Source organism: Triplophysa dalaica, chromosome 8 (assembly GCF_015846415.1).
Source record: "Triplophysa dalaica isolate WHDGS20190420 chromosome 8, ASM1584641v1, whole genome shotgun sequence".
NCBI lineage: Eukaryota > Metazoa > Chordata > Actinopteri > Cypriniformes > Nemacheilidae > Triplophysa > Triplophysa dalaica.
This window is the reverse complement of record NC_079549.1, coordinates 20685612-20703189: the sequence shown is the minus strand read 5'-3', so window position 1 is coordinate 20703189 and position 17578 is coordinate 20685612. Positions and strand designations below refer to the sequence as shown.

The 17578-nt window shown below is 37.0% G+C and overlaps 1 protein-coding gene across 9 annotated transcripts in view; it reads right to left on the bottom strand.

Annotated features, from left to right (window-relative positions):
* The window catches only part of gulp1a (GULP PTB domain containing engulfment adaptor 1a), a 43848-nt gene extending 26993 nt beyond the window's left edge, over positions 1-16855 (bottom strand). For 3 of the 9 annotated variants that reach the window (XM_056754755.1, XM_056754748.1, XM_056754757.1), the window contains exon 1: positions 16736-16854. The gene's annotated coding sequence lies outside the window, so the exon portion shown is untranslated. Of the gene's footprint in view, positions 1-3437; positions 3532-11754; positions 11832-12372; positions 12409-16640 lie in introns of all 9 variants that reach the window. The other 6 variants (XM_056754750.1, XM_056754751.1, XM_056754754.1 and 3 more) reach the window with 6 other exon arrangements.
* Between the last annotated feature and the right edge of the window lie 723 nt (positions 16856-17578).

Sequence of the window (17578 nt, the reverse complement as noted above, 5' to 3'; positions counted from 1 at the left end):
ACGCCCCTGTTTTCGTTTCCATGTAAAGTCGTTAGGACGTCACATGTATGCGTACGTGTATGTGTATGTGCATTAAGTGCTCAGTTGCACAAGTATAGCCAAAGCAATATGGCGACTTTCCGTATTGTGAGCTGTCGCTGCTCCCCAGCAAATTGTGGATTTGCTGCACCAATAAGACCAGCGGAGACACACTATTTACATTCGCCAGAATTTAAATGTCTCATGAACTGTGCTTGTGTATTGTTTCATACTGTTATATGAGGTCTACTTATGACGTTTGTAATGTTTTTACACTCAAAAGCATCAAAATCAGTAAGTAATAGGCTATTTTCTACACAGGTTTTGAGGCCAGCTCTGCAAACGCTTGGTTTTAATGGGCGTGCCGCATTGAAGACTTTATAAGTAAACGCCTACAGCTTTGATTGGATAGCAGTTAGCGTAGTTGGAGCCTTCTGTGGATTTGGTCGGAGATGTAACGTTAGATTTCACAATAGCACCATTTACAGTTTTCGCACGGCATCAGTATTATCTGGAGACTTCTTGTGATTTATAAATTATCTCCCCACATCAGTATTTCATGTGACGCAATCGCAAGGGATGATTTTACTCAAATTTACTGACTTATTTCCTGGATGTGATGGCAAGGCTTTGCGTATAGTTTGTATAGTCTATAGTTGTATTTCGTTTAATGATATATGACTGTACCTGTCTGCATTTGGGACCCGTGATTCGCACGGGCTTAAGATCACAGACAACCTCTGCAAGTATTAAAAATGACTAGAGGTCCCCAGGTATACTAATCTCTTGCGATATTGCTCAGGGCACATCAAGTGATGTCCAACAAAGCAATAGTGACGCATAGTATAAAAATGTTTTACGCACATAAGATTGCTGCACCATTCCTATCGGATCCAATATTCACGACACAGCACTGCTTTTACATTTTAGTCATTCCACAAATCCAGTGTCGATCTCTGCCTTGTTCACGAAGGAATCCTCTGAGAAATGAAACAAACAATCGCTTCATGTTTTTTCCCACATGAGCTGGAACGTCTTTAAAATTTAACTTTAACCCTGCATTACTAATGTCGAAATCCAAAGGAAGGTTATGCAGCAACTGTATTCTTCCACAATCAGGGATGGCACAATATTTAGGTATCATTAACGGCAAGTTTGTTTTTTGCTCACTCTATCTAGTTCCGCACCACTTCAGAATTGTCATGCACGAACCAGTGAGTGGGGCTAGAGACGTAGTCGTTGATATTTTTCTATGGAGGCGGTCTTCAACCTATCAATGTCGTCACAGATAGGTGCATTCCAGAACCTGGCGTTCACTGGGCCTGGTGTTAATAACAGATGTAATCTCAGTAACAAGGGCGTTTTAACACTTACATGATGTTCGCGTGAATACGATTCCCTCTTATATAACAAAAGCTTGGGTTAAAATTGTGATTTTAAATCATCCCTCCTTTAAACACACAAAAACGTTGACCAACGGTATTAAAAAGCACTTTTGGCTTATAACTGTGCATGTGTATGTGCCAAGTCACGTCCTGTTTCTTTACACAACAACATCGCCATCCACTGGTCTGGTGTGCATACGTTTAATCAGTTTTCCTGGATGCATGTAAATGCAGACCGTTTTGATAACGCTGTCATGTGTACGTGAAACTTTTAAAAAACGCCAAGGAAAAACTTTTCCTTTTTTCATTGTGTAAACGTGGCCTAAGATTGCACTAAACGTGGAGAAGGTATTCACCAGATGGAATTTAAGCACACACAGAGAAGCTTACTGTGGGGACAACAATATGTAAATACATTGACCTTAAAGGTCAATTCACAGAAATGTTAAACAAGAGACTTGGAATCTCTTCTATTCTGTACAAAAATGACCAAAATGATGATTTAATGGAATAAATGGCATGTGTGCACACAATATGATCAGCAATGAGGACAAGCTTAAATATGACTTAAGTCAAGGAGCCTCATAAAACACTGCCAGGAGTGACTGCGGTGACTGTGTCAGTGTAAAAGTCACATACCCTCACTATGATACAGGTTCTGCCCTGAGAAGTGCTCCATAATAATCTGTGCTGTCATCAGCAATAAGACCACACCGTATGACAGGCGTTTTGTCTTCATTTGCTTTCCAAGAAGCAGTCTGACTGCTCCTCAAACACACAAGCAGAACATTCAGAGCCCTGTTCATTTAACTTGAGGATGTCAGCACTTCTAAAATGTTATATAGAACGTCTGGCACTTGAAAATCTTTTCCTGTGGGAGGAGAGAATCTAACGGTCATCAAGGCCTTTCTTTAAGCCCTTTTAAATGGACAAGTCTAGAAGGTCAAGTGTATGAAATTCAGCGACTTCTAGCATTGAGGTTGCGAATGCAACCAACAACTCATTCCTCATTCGTCACTTCCTTTCGAAGCACTACGGTGGCTGACACAGGAATAGAATGTCTTCACATTTTCACAACGTATTCAAGAAATCCAGAAATTCCATGCAAGGGGACCCATGGTGTATGTAGATAGAAATAGTTCATTCTGAGATAATAAAAACATAACCCTTCATTATGTTAGGTCTTTAAACCCCATTTAAGACATAGTTATGTATATTATATTGCATATCTCTCAGTAGATCCTCCAAAAAATAACAGGTTGGATCTTTAAAGCTCAAAAATGAACTAATGGATTCAGTGAATGACAACGGCCACATGTTTCACTTAAAGTAGAAGCAGTCACAAATTTGGTCCGCCAAAGAATTGGGAAAGCGCTATTTGTTAGTAACTGCTATTGATTTAAAACACGACTAGGTCCTTATTCTAAGCACTTAGATATTACATGTGTTAAGCCATTTAACCCTACACTAAGAGCTGTAATCCACATCTTCAATGCCAATGTTCCGTCATTGGCAGATATAGACTCTCAAACCCAGCCACACAGACCCCAACACAAAATATTATGGAAACTGCGAAATTCAGGCATCCAAAAACAAGGCACATCCTTCCTATCCAACAAACCAGTTACAAATATTTGTTAATAACTTAGATCAGCACTTCCAGACAGTCATCCCTCCAGCAAAAACAGCATGGAAGACTCTGTAAAAATGCATTTTCAGTCGAAGAAAGAAATAAATCAGTCTGAACCTTAACACTCTAAAAGGCCCTTCTGTGTTATTGTTCTTTAAAAGTCACAGCTTTTAACTCCGGTGCGAGGAGAAAGAAGGAGGGTTTTAATCTGAGGCAGGGGCTTCATTACTGCCTGACCCAGTTAGAATAATTGATTTCATGTGTCAACTGAGTCAAGTTAACTTGAGCAGTATTTCAAGAGCAGCAAAATGGAATTAATCAGACCTCAACTCTGAACTGCAGACGTCGAGACCTCTGGCTGGAAACTCACACCCACAGCATTCACATTATCGATTAAACCGTACCTGAATTCTTTTAGCATTTCAGCGAGGGCGAGTGTCTCTGCCGGCAGAATCCACTAGATAGGAAGAGACAGGGATGAAAATGGATTCTTTCCACCTAGAATAACGAAATTATTATGTATAATGAATGAATGAATGAATAAAGGTTTGTGGGAATTATAAAGCAAAAAAATTTAAACCACAAATAAATCTTAACTTTGTGTAATAAAAGAGAATAATTTACTTTTACCATCTTTCAAATCCTAAATATCTTGGCATTAGAAAATTATTCATATTTGTGCATTGGTGTTATTCATTTATTTTAGGGATTGTTCACCTTCTTGTCAGTTCAAACCTGTTTGACTTTCTTTCTTCTGCAGAACACAAAAGAATATTTTTTTTAAATGTTTGTTACCGAACAACGGCAGTACCCATTGAGATTCATACAGGTCGATCAATTACACAAGTATATATGCTTGCACTAGATGGGGTTTGAGCTACACAAAACAAGAAAAACAGACCGTTTCTGCTCAAACATGATGCTACACTTCCAAAAATAGTAAAATTCCATGTTTAAAACATAAATACATAAACTAAAGACGAAATAGGGACCATTTGTCACACAGTTCTATGTGTTAGGAAGCTAGAACCTTCATGTTGTCTGTTGCTTTATGGTTAAAGCTTTTAACCTCCACTTGATCAGTTGAGATCATCTAAAATCCCCCCTTCCACAGGCACTAAACAAAACCATTACCATAAAACAAAGACACATCGCATAAAAAACTTTATACACAAATAAAATCCCATCCCTTAATATAACTTCTCAAAATTATCACCTCTACTCTAGCTTTTTATCTTTTTCATCTCTGCCACACACTTTTATAAATATCTATTCTATTATTGTAAGTTCCATTAAACCGAAGCACCTGCTTCTGTCTGAATATAAAGCATTTTTTTATTGCTATTCGCATACTAGGTGTTTATAGATTTACCTAGTTTAGACGTTTCTTCACACGATGATAGGAAGGGTAAAACGTGATGCTTGAACATTGCAGGGTCAGTTCTTCCATTGATCCTTCATCTTGCGTTACTGTGTCTCAAAAAATACATTTTGAAAAATAACCATGGCCATATTATGTGACAGTGATGGTACAGCGTATATCAATCTTGCAATATTTAGAGCCGTCATATTTTCTCCTTGAAATAACGGGAGCACTGAGCACATTACTAAAGTCATTCCTTGCAAAACACACAGCTATATCTATAGTGTAAAACGGTCTTGTATTCAAAAGAAAAATATGTAGTGTAATACATTACAACGGCAAATTTATCTGTACTGAGGGTCATTTTATCAAGCCAACTTTCAGAGGTAAAGAATTGCACAAACATTAATACCTCAGTATGATTACTGGCAATATGCTGGTCTTAATAAAGTTAGAAAAGCCTAATTTCCTTGAGGAAATTAATGATCTGATAACTTCAATTCAAATGAATTACACCAGAAATCAATTAGGGGCTGTGACTAGTGAGAAATAGTTAATAATTTCTGCAAAAATATCATTGGAGGTCTTCGTGTGTCTATGCTTTGAACATTACTTTGGTGAGAATCTAAAACTTCAAAGACTGAGTGACCAAGCAGGACACGGCTTCGGATATCTTTAGTTATATGATTTAGCAATATAATGAATTCCGGATAACATTAATTTCTGGATAAAATTTCCACCCACACATCAAAAAGCAGAACTGGTCTGATAACATTAAGATAGTATGGCATGGTAGTTAAAGAACTGAGCTCATGACTTAGGGGTGCAGTCAGATTCAAAGCCCCCGAAAGATGATCCATAAACCATCACCATTGTGCTACAGGCCACCCCAGAAGTGCTGTCCATCTCGTACTGCAAAGTCCCTTTTGGATAAATGCGTCAACTCTGACAAAGTAGTAAATAGCAGTAATAGCAGCGAGTGAGAGCCCAGTTACTTCTTATGAGTTATTACAGAACTGCCACCATGTTCCAAATAACCAGCTTTAAATTATATACGGAGACTGACTCTCACTGAAAATGTACTAAAAGGGTATGAATAGAGGGTGAGATGCAGGACAAGCCCACAGACAACATGGGAGACGGACTCCTTTATCCTTATGCATTTCTCAGCATGCTCTGGTATAAACTGCAAGGGCACACATAGTCTCTAACTGCATAAATCTGAAATCAGTACATAAATCACATGGCCGAGCAAGGGATAAGAACAAGAAACACAGAGACTGTGCTTGGACATAAAGAAATAAAGGATGCCATTTGGTACAAAATGAGCAGAGATTAGTTTGCTTTTGTCTTTGAAGGGACAAAACTCTAGGCACTCGAGTCGTGTTTGCCATATACGCCACTAGCACTTAAGCAGATTTATGTATAAGTGAACAAAAACACACTGAAAAGATCAGCCCTGACATTAAATTCTGATTGAATTAGATGTATTCATAGCTTGCATGTAAGGTTCTTCTAAATGAGCACATACTGGATAATGCTGTAGATAGCTCAAACTTAGGAAAAAAATATATTCTGAATGCCAACGTTGTGTTTACTATCATCAATAAACATAACCACATACAAAACTTTTTGTGAATTTTATCATGTTGTTTCTAATGTTGTTGTTTCTAATGTTTATCATGTTGTTTCTAATGTTGTATTTTATCATGTTGTTGTAGTGTCCTAAAAAGCAATTTCCATCCATCCATTTTCTACCGCTTATCCGAACTACCTCGGGTCACGGGGAGCCTGTGCCTATCTCAGGAGTCATCGGGCATCAAGGCAGGATACACCCTGGATGGAGTCTAAAAAGCAATTTGACAATTAAAAACACTATTACCTGTAGTAAAATCATCGAGCTGTGACATACATAAAATAATCTGGTCATGTAGCCGAGAGAAGCCATGCCCTGTTGCCAGGGCTAAAGAGTTACGCTGTGCTATACAAGGTCACATGGACAGAATGATACACATCAATCAGAGCCTTTTATATCAGACACTGGTGGAGCTCTGACAGATGAAGAGGCCAGTAATGAGACATCGCTGCCTGGCAATAAGTGAAAAAAGGAAAAGATCTTATAAAGTACACAAGAGAAAAATGGAGGTTCCCAAGATGTCTCACAGCTGCTGGGAGTTTACAACCAAGGTCAATACATTTAGAATGCAACTATCTACAACTGAAGAGACATTGGTGGGAGAAATTTAACATTGGCTGGAATCTACAATGTTTTTGAGAGAGTAAAGAAAAATCATCAAATTCCTACAACATCAAATTCATTTTCAAAGTTATTTTCAGAAAGCATCTTTCTTGGGCAGCATAGTTCGGAATTTATAGGTGTGCTACCGACACGGTTCCAAAGGGTAGAGAGCATGATTGTTGTTTTCACCAAATTTCTGCATTAAAGCGCACAACTTGTATCCTTTGTGGGAAAACATAATCCCATGATGCACTGCAGCAATCTCAGAAAATAATGATTTCAGTTATGAAAGTAAGCCTACGGAGGCCCAGTATCATAAATCTGACTCTAGAAACTAGAAAAAGTTTTCCCTTCTAGTAATAGATTTATTTTTTTAAATACACACCTTCTTCACAGACTTCTCTGAACACACTGCACAAATGTAAAACAATAAAATGCCAATACTCAAGTTGGTACACTCAAACGAGAAACTTATTTTGAAATACAAAATACAAGTAAATTCAAAGTGGATAATCTAAATAATCTTGTCACATCATTTGTTTGAAAAACAGGATTTATCAGTGAACACCATTGATCCTGCTTTTCGGGCAATGGGTTTATTATGCATTAAATAATACAGAGACACTCATTGTGTAATCACATCACAAATTCACTTAAATCATTTGACTGGATCAAGACAAATCTCTCAGGATTAAACGCTTGATTTTATTAGTGCATGACCGCAAGAATTCTTTCCATTGTAAAAAATGAAAGAAAACTCTTAAAGGTGAAGAAGTGTGTCATTTTTTCTTTCCTCGCCGGCACTAAACAGAATCGCAAAATAATTGCACTCTTCTGACTGGCATTGGTTGGACAAACAGATAGCCCTGCACCAACTCACACTACAGGTTGAGACTGAGAGAATGTTATGTTCGGTCAGTTTGACGGCTCAAACAAACAGAAGAAATTGATTTATTTTGAAGAAATTGAAAGAGATCCTAAAACCATTTTAAATTCAGTCAAACACAGTGTTGCTATAAAAAAATTCTCCAAATGGATTAGAGTATGACACAAACTGAGAAATTGTGAAAAATAGGATAGGTATAAAGACCAAACTCTATTTGTCCTGTCACATACTATTAATATCTACGATTCAATCTTAAGGAATAGTTCTCCAAAAAAGGAAAATACTTTAGTAATTTATTCACCATCATACCATTTCAAGCCCATACAACTTCTGTTCATCCATGGAAGACAATTGTATCCATGCAATGAACTTTAACTTGCAAGTATTCTACTTTACATCATCTTTTTTGTTCCACCGTACAAAAAATCAAACAGGTTTAGAAGAACATGAGAGTGAGTAACGATAGACAATAACACTATTTCTTTAATTGTGTTTCCGGTTTTAACACATCCACTGAAATTAGCAGTTTGTGCTGATTTGTAAAGTACACTGCAAACCTGTCTTCACAAAGGGCAACCAAGGTACACTAAATGTCCTGGCTCGCAGAACAAAAGAGCAGAAAGTATGCTGAGGTTACTGGAGGAAGCCAGAAGGGCAGGGAGAAGCCACGGTGGGTGGTGATGGGATTCTTTATCTTGACACTGCAATAAAAGAAACAAGAATGCCATACGTGTTAACTGATCTGTTTTCTGATACTATTCACTCTGTATCAAAGTCTGTAAAAGGCCATGCAGAACTAAACACGCTGGCTCTGAGAAAGCGAAGTAACTGGTTGACTGCTGTCAGACTTTATACAGAAAATTCCAGTACAAAACATGTTTGGTCTTAAATGTGATGATAAATTGAACTTTGTTCATGCTTTCATATTTTAATATCAGTCAATATCAGTTTTAAAAGGGATACATCAACAAGAAAATGAAAAGGGTTAGGTCAGTCATCTTTTACTCAATCTTTTACTTTTGCCTTTTGTCATTTCAAATCTGTATGACTTTCTTGCTTCCGCAGAACACAAAATAAGATATTTTGAAGAATGTTGTAAATGAACAATGGCAGTACCCTTTTGGACACAAAACCAATGCAAGTCGATGGGTACCGTCTTTGTTCCGGTTACCAACACTATTCAAAATCGTATTTTTGGTTCTGCTCGTTTGGCATTTTACTGTGAGCAACAACTTTAATTTGAATGGACTTAAAAATGAATCTTTCTAAAAGAATTTCATCTTCTGAGTTATTGTTAATGTCCTTGGTATGAAGGGTCCTTAACACTCAAGTGTTGATAGGTCTTTCAAATTACTTTCTGTTTATGTCTGTGTTTTTGTGTGTGTGTGTGCAAATAGCACCACTAAATGCTAAAAATAATGACTTTTCCCAAATATTCCCCCATCTGCCACTGACCAGACAAACAGACCGTTTATTCCCCTATTAGCTAAACTAATGTTGCTATTTTGATATTGTCACAAAGTCACAGTGTATTAGAAATTATAAAAAAAAAACTTTAATGACTACAACCCCCTGAAGGTGAAACATGATAGATCTACTAAAACGCAGAGGGATTCGGGTCTATTTTCCCAGAAGGTCAAAAACAGAGGGTATTCACACAGAGCATAAACACTGTGATTATCCAGTACTCATTGCCTATTGTGTGCGTTTGGACTTAATTATAGCATGGTTCTGACACGCAGATGCAAAAGGCCATCTTACAGAGACACTAACAAAACTAGATTTTGCCATGATCTCTCTTAAAAGACTGTCAACAAAAACTTGGTTTAATTTTAAAGATCATCCCCAAAAGCAAAGCCAAGTAAATCAAAACAACCAGTATATGATGACGGCAGGTATGTCTCAGATGAGTCTCTTAGTAGTGGTTAAGGATAGGATATAGAAACGACACCACAGTCCTACTCCTACACTTCAACATCATGTGTCAGGAATGACAAAGCCTCTTGGGAAAGACTCTGAAGGCTAAAACAGCTCAAGTTCAGGGTTGAATGATTCTAATAACTTTGAGTGTCTAGTGATGGAAGACTCTAAGTAAGATACACCTAAAGACATTACTGCTGACATTTAAGTTGCTATTCGCACAAAGTACATACTACACAAGCCGCTAAGTTTGATTGACTTTTTGTCCGTTTAATGAGGGTAAAAATCTGAACACACCAAAAAAACCCTTCCTTGGCAAATGTGTTTGTCATTTTGAAACAGCAAGGTGAACAAAGTGATTTGCAACAGCATGCAGAATTATGTTAGATAAGACAAGTATGTATTTTTTCATATGTTGAAAACGGATTGACAACACCATCACTGATTCTAGAGAAACATGCATGGAGAAATGGTCTAATTTATGTACACCATGCTGCTCAAAAAAACAGAATAAATGTCTTTTGTGGAAAACAATACTGGATTTGTTGTCATGCAATTACTGTACAATGCATGGAGACTGAGGGATTCAAGCTGAGAAAATGCACCGTGCATCATAAAAGTGTGGTGGATTTCAGTGAATAATGACCAATATTATGGTGTTTTCCTCACAAACAAAGCTTTCACATGGCTTCAGGAGAATTGGAATATTGTACAAAAATAGCATTGGACTATTTGATACTTCTATCGTGGTATTCTTGTGTCTTCTGTAAACCACGACTGCCTAGCTTAATATTCACTGAATTTCTTGCATTTAATGAAATGTTCTACAGTATATATTAAATCTAATCTGTTTATATGCACTCCATTTCAACCTGCCAATCCACAGAGCTGGTTTATTAAAAAAAGAGTCTGTCTTCAACCACAAGCTGAAGCACAGCATCTTTGAACACACGCTGACTGACGTTAACCTCATCTGTCACAGATGACTAGTCTCCTGTTGGAGGTCATCACCTATGGTGATATTATTTTCAAAACACACTATTTCACAAATTATTTAATAATAAGATAGTTTCCACGAACCACCCCAACTGGGTCTGCACTGAAAATGTTCAGGCAAAAATTCCCTTCCCTGTGAAAATACCCTCTGTTGATAGTTTCACATTTTTCATTTCTGTACTCATCCACCTCACCTTAATCAACTCTGGATGAATGCTCAGGCAAAAAGATAAATTTTAAAGGACATTTACAAAAATGTAAATTAGACACTGTGCGTATTCATGTCACCACTGTAAACCATTAGAAAACGGAAATAGAACTGCAAGAACAATTTATATTGCAAATAGATCTGTGGTGCTTTTATAGAACCAGGGCCCTCATTTATAAACTTGCATGAAAAAATATTCAAACTGTGAAGGTACAATAATTTTCCAAATGTTGCTACAAATGACTATAAAATGTCTCCGTACACAAGATAAATGTTTTTAAGTGCATTCTGCTAAAAAAACATCTTTAAAAAAATCTATATATGCATATACATTACCTATAAAATGAACATGAATATTCTTCATCAATGAGACAGACTAAAATGAACGGACATGTGGCTGTTCATTCATAGCAAACTTTCATAATGTGCAGTCCTCCCAAAAATTTACCTAATTAGTGATCATTTTTCATAATCAATAATACATTCATTCATGGACCATTTATTTTATATTCACATTATCATAATTTGAAGATAACGTGCAGACATACATAAATATTCCATTAGAAAGTATATCTCAAATAGCATGGTGCATAATCACAGAACTTGGTTCCTGCTTTTAAAATCCCAGAGTGATTTTAACATAGAATTAAACCCTGAAATTTAGGATTAAATCTAATCATACAGGCTTTGTATAAATGAGGCTCCTGGACTTTTACAGCAAAAGCGTGACATTACACATGATAATGGATTTAATGTTTTGAGAAAAGTGCCACTAAAGCAGCACTCATATAAAATCACAGCAGTGTGTGAATTATCAGTCATTTAACAGAGGTGAATAATTACACGAAATTGCATGATCTTTTGGAGAAACAGGGCTGTGATGTGTCACATTTCAGAAATGCTTTTCATGGTTTGAAAGGCAATTGCCTTTAGATCACATGCCCTTGCCCAGTAAAAACCCTGTAAAACTGGCTTTCTCCTCAAAACAGTCTGAATAACAAAAGACATTAAATATCGGATGGATTAAGCTACACCTGCAGCACACAAGAAATGCTCCTTAAGGTGCATCATCAGCTCTTCAGCACATTAGATTAGTGAAGGTAAATTGCCTCATGTTGACATCTCAGGACTAGCCATCAACAGCTGCATAAAATCTGGGCAAATCGAGTCCCGATGGCGACAAGCCCTGTAATGAAGAAAAATAAATCTCATTGGGTTGAATCAGAATGATTTTTATGGGTATAGCTAGGAGACAGCTTGGCACATACTGATTAGGGCCCCACATAAATAACTTTAAATCAAGGTAATTAGATACAGTATAAAGACCAAAGGTGCAGTGGAAATGTCAGACCGTCTAGAATTAGATGTATTGCGTTGCTATTTGAACGATGCAAATGGCAAACCCAATTTTAAAACTATACATACTGTATAGCCTATACAGTAAAAATAAGTTTAAAGTAATTGTGCTTCATTGTTATACTAAGGCATTACTCTAAGAACCCTAACCTTTACTCACACAAAAGACTGCATTAACAAAACAAATGTTGTGGGTTTGATTCCGAAAGGAACACAAGGTATCTGTGCAATGCTTTAATGTGATTGTATACAATGCTACTCTTGAAACTGAAAATTTGCACAGTTACTTCTTGTAACTACTTCTTGTTATTGCATACATTTTTTGCATTATTGCAATTTTACTTTCATTGATATTTAAAAATGTTATTTACCTTTTATAATGTCCATTGCCCCCTTTACCCTATGTTCTGTTGAGGTAAAAAAATACTAAATAAGAGTGGAATTGTGCCTAGGTACATATGACAACAAAAATTCTGAACCTTGAATATTTTATTGCTCTTTATTTAACTTCTAAATAGAAGCCGGGAAATGGCAAACCATTATCTGCTATTGAAACTTTTTTTACCTCATTTTAAAACATTCTTCCAGTTATGGTTAAATTGTAAACAAAAAAGACTGGTCTATTGTTAATTGTATAAAAGGGGAAGTAGATGCACTCAAATGAAGAGCTGTGCTATTGTGTTTTCATTCACAGTTATAAAGTCAATGTTAGACTGCTGGCGAATGCTTAGCTGCGCTTTTGGAAATGTCAACAAAAATAATGCTTGCCAATTCAAGTGGAAAATCAATGGATGAAAGATTTACAAACAGACAGAATAGTGCATGCTTGATTCACTCCAAACCACACCTGAGTAACAAGGCACAGATGAGAAATGTATGGTTTATATTTTTTAAATAAAAAATAAAAAACTAATTCAAAAAGCAATGTTTTAGACAACACAGTATTTCAAGAAACAATGATGTATCACAGAATAAACAGCCCATGGTAGTCAGCCAAGTGTAAATCCTGAATCCCAAAAAGGCTGTACCTAGAAGCCACCAATGTAATAAGATTTATATCCTATGAGCGATGTCTTACTGCCTCCCAAAGTTGTGCTTAAGAGTCAGAAGTAAAACCTAACGCTGCAGGGTAGAAACTTCAAACCTCTTTAGTCATTTGGTAAGGGCCACAGCAGAATACATTAGAACATTTCAGTGACCATAATGCTTGGCCAAGTATAACCTCAAGGGAGAATTTCCTCTGAGGTCAACAAAGGTAACAACCTAATTAAGTTATGACAGATTTACTGTAAAGAACAAATGCTGTGCAAAGAAATGTCTGTCAAAGTATGAGAAATGCCATACTCTGACAGACTTAGTCCAAAAGATATAAGAGTATGTGTAAATAAAAACAACATTCACCCTGTGGCATTATAGAGTAGGTGGTTTTATGGCTTTCAGATGCAAAATCTTAAAGGGAAGAGTTCAAGCAAAATTCAGCCTGTTGTCTTCCCATAGGCCTGTGTCTTTTTTGCTGAATTTTCAAACAATAAATGGTATAGGTGGGCTGGGATACTAAAATAATCGGGGACTAAGGTGGTCACAAAAGAAGCATTGTAAAGGTGGTAAGAATAATATGAAATTTTCCAAGTTTTATGAAGTCAATAGCTCTTAAATCAAATATGACAACTTTGGATGTGCCGGACATACAGTAAAATGTCATTGGATCTTGCGTGTCTCGTGAATACATGTCATTGACATCAAATCAGTTAAAAAGCATATTTAAAATGAGATCTAGAACTCACAAATTCTTTAAAAGTCTTCAAAGTTTGCTTGGAATGGCATGAAGTAAATAAATTAAGGAAAAATATTTTTTTCTTTTTGAGTTAATTGTTTCTTTAAAGGGGTGACATGAAACGGCAAAAACGAATATTATCGCTTGTTTTAGATGTAACGCAATGTGTATACAATATTCAAGGTTAAAAAACGCTGGATTTTCCACATACCGTGCATTTTTGTATCTCCATTTTTCCCACTTCTGTCTGAAACGTGCAAGCGAGGTGTGCTGTGATTGGCCAGTTAACCAGTTCATAGTGATTGGGAACAAAATGTCATCGGTACTTTCGGAAAATCAAGATGTAAGTGTTAAATAGTTAAAAACTATAGCCAACTGTTTTACCTTTTAAACAGGACGTTATAAAGATTTGCTGTTAGTGATCAACCAGTGTTACGCCATGTCTCGTCGCGACTCAACAATAAACAATAAACCCCATTATAAATATGACATTTGTTGCCTCTAGTTGGAACATAATTACTATTAATTGTGACTTATGTTGTCAATTTTTCAAATTGCGTGCGAGTCTGCATTTGCAGATCACAAAATAAAACCACATGCGCTACAAACACACGACAAACTGAACTCGAGTTAGTCTGTAAGAAAGTCTTTTACAACGTAAATATAATTACAAGCTGCAAATCAGTAAACAGTATTTTAAAAACTTCAATATAATATGCAGCCCTCTTAGATTTTATCAATAAATGCTTCATGTTGATTACAAATATTTGTAAAATGTATGCTTAGTTGCATTTCTAACATATTCTTTCCACAGTTTTGGGCATTGAACTGCAGATCAAGTAATTAAAGAACGATGTCAAAGATTCATGCTGCTCATGACAGAGCCATTATATTTAAACAATTCACTGTCTGTACCAGCAATGAGGTCATTGGATATTTACCTCATTCTTTGCCCAAGTGCTCATTTGCAATTTGCTACTTTAAGAAGTACATTTGACAGATGAAGATGTTGAAATCATCATTTTGTACATTTAGTGATGACAGAAATGACAATGGACCTGATTATGCCTTTCAACCGCCTCTATGACATGAGTTTAAATTAAGAAATCAAGAATACTATTATGCCATGAATAAAGATGACAGTCTTTATTCCAGTACAATACAACTGATATAAAAGTACCGGACGCATTTATCAAAACTGACAGATAGAGTGCAATAAAGCTTTAGACTTTATCAGTATGTACATTCCTTGAGAACTGCACTTATGACATTGACGTTGCTGGTTTCATGTCCTACAGTTGAGAATACAGGAAAGCTGTGAAGTGAATATAGTGAAACATGTAAACAACTTGCTTGTGAACACATCTTAAGTGGTCCTCTGTATTAAAAAAACTAATAATCAACAGGTTTCTGTGATGGCGGGGTTTTAAGGTAGGGTATGGATGTATATGAAAACTATCGCTTCTTTGAGTGCTTCTCACCGATTTAGCTACAGTCTTGTGTGTCTGTTTGTGTGTTTATCACGGATAACCTTCACTTCTTTGCAACTAGAACTATAAAACGTGCAAATTCAGCAAATCACAGAAAACAAACAGCTTGCACGTTTAAACTTTGTCACACTACATGACTACAGAGTGCACTTTAACGCCACAAAATACCATTTACATTTCTTTGATGAAAATTTAATCAAAAGGAATATTGTCTCTATTGAATAACGAAATACATCAGGCATTAATGAAAGCGCCTTTGGAGTCTCATTTAATCAGCCTATTTCACCAAAACAGCAAAACATGCTTTCATATCAAAAAAACGTTTCATTAATCTGCAGGCGGAAAGGAAACATTACACATGTCAGCCAAACAAAGCACCAGATGCAACATCTCTGAATACAGGAACAACTTTTTCCATCAGACTGACACCACATCATTTGCATATGTACAAACATTCATAGAAAGGGATGATGTTCATACAAAGAGACATCTTTTCAACACATGACATGGTAACCAATCGAATTATTCCACACCTGTATCCAACCTGTATGTTTCTTTCCATAAGAAAATGGATTCTTTATCTATAATATACAGTATGTAAAAACACATTATGTATTTATTTCCTATACACTGTATACATTCACGCAGGATGCGCAGTAGAATGTATATGTCTGCGAGCACACTGATACGCTTTCTGAGATCTAGTGATAGATTTGCTTTTCTCGGAGAGGAACTGTAAATCTGACTGGCTCGTAAAGTATTGTCATGCAGATTACAGCCTGGAAATGGCCTCAAGAGGTATGCATAGACAGACTTTGCCACTACGTTCTTCCCACATGTCTAAAAAGGCTTTCAACTACGAGAAACTGAACTAACCACCGGCTGTCATCAAATCCTAAATGAAAGAATAGTATTACTGCATGCATGAAACACCGTAAAATAACGGAGATGCTGTAAACAAACGTTAAGAATTGAACACATCCTCGTTTGCATCAAAACTTAGCAACTATGATGAGGTATCAAGCAAACGCTACAAAACAAACCAGTTTTAAGGTTCGTCGTTAATCTTCACTTTGTATATTTAAACCTAAGCAAAGCTTTAAGACACGCATCTCCATCCAACACACACATGCATTTGTTAATCATTCCTAAAAAATCACAAAGTAGCAAAGACAGACAGACAGACGGGAACAGTTGCATCCATGTTGCAAAAAGAACCTGCTCACCGCATCCCATCGTTACAAATCACGTCCGTAACATTCCTCACAGCTGTTAATGTAAACAAACCGATGTCGTTTTCATCATGGCTGAAACTACTTGAGCAATCCAGCCAACAGAATTTCAAAAGAAACTTTTATACGCGTTTCTCACTCACTTTTCAGGACTTACAGTTTCTATAGAAAAGCGATGCGCCAAACGTTCCGCTTCTCGTGCAGCGAAGTCTGAAGCAAAAGTGCACGATTAACTCACCGAAAACACGAATCCTTTGCCCGTCCTGAGCAGTGGACTCACTCGCTGTCTTCCACACTCGCACTCTCTCATCATCCACACACACGGAGACACGCGCGCGCGCACGCACAGACCGCTGGAAAAGTTTCGTGACGTCAGTCCACTCAAATGCCGCCGCGGGAATCGCGCGACCGGCTGGGGGGTTTAAAGGGCCAGATGGGGTCTTTTGTAACTGCTGCCTCTCTCATATTTGCAAACACCAACTTGTCATGATCCTTCATGAAAAATACGGCAGTGTGCTTTGATATTTACTAAGGTAAATTCTTTTTAAAGGGAATTATACATGGAGAGCATATCAAACACTGACATTTGGGTTTAAGTGGAGTTGGGATACTTCACCCAAAAAAGAAAGTTCTTTCATCATTAATCACCTTCCAGTTGTTCCAAATGTGTAAACATCTCTTTATTCTGATGAACACGAAGAAAGATATTTGCAATAATGCTTATAACCGAACAGATCTCAACACTCGTTGACTCCCATCCCATAGTGATGTGCAGCCATAGCTAGCAGCCATAACCCTTTACGCTCAGTGGTAAGAGCATTGTGTTAACATTGCAAGCTTGTGGGTGCAAAAAACCTGAGTATAAATGTATAGGATAATGCGATGTAAGTCACTTTGGATAAAAGCGTCTCACAAATGCATAAATGTAAATGTAGGCCAAGATTGGATACCCACTGGAGCTAAGCAGGACTGTACTTGGATGGGAGACCTGCTGGGAAAACTAGGTTGCTGCTGGAAGAGGTGTTAGTGAGGCCAGCAGCAGGTGCTCACCCTGTGGTCTATGTGAGTCCTTATGACAGGC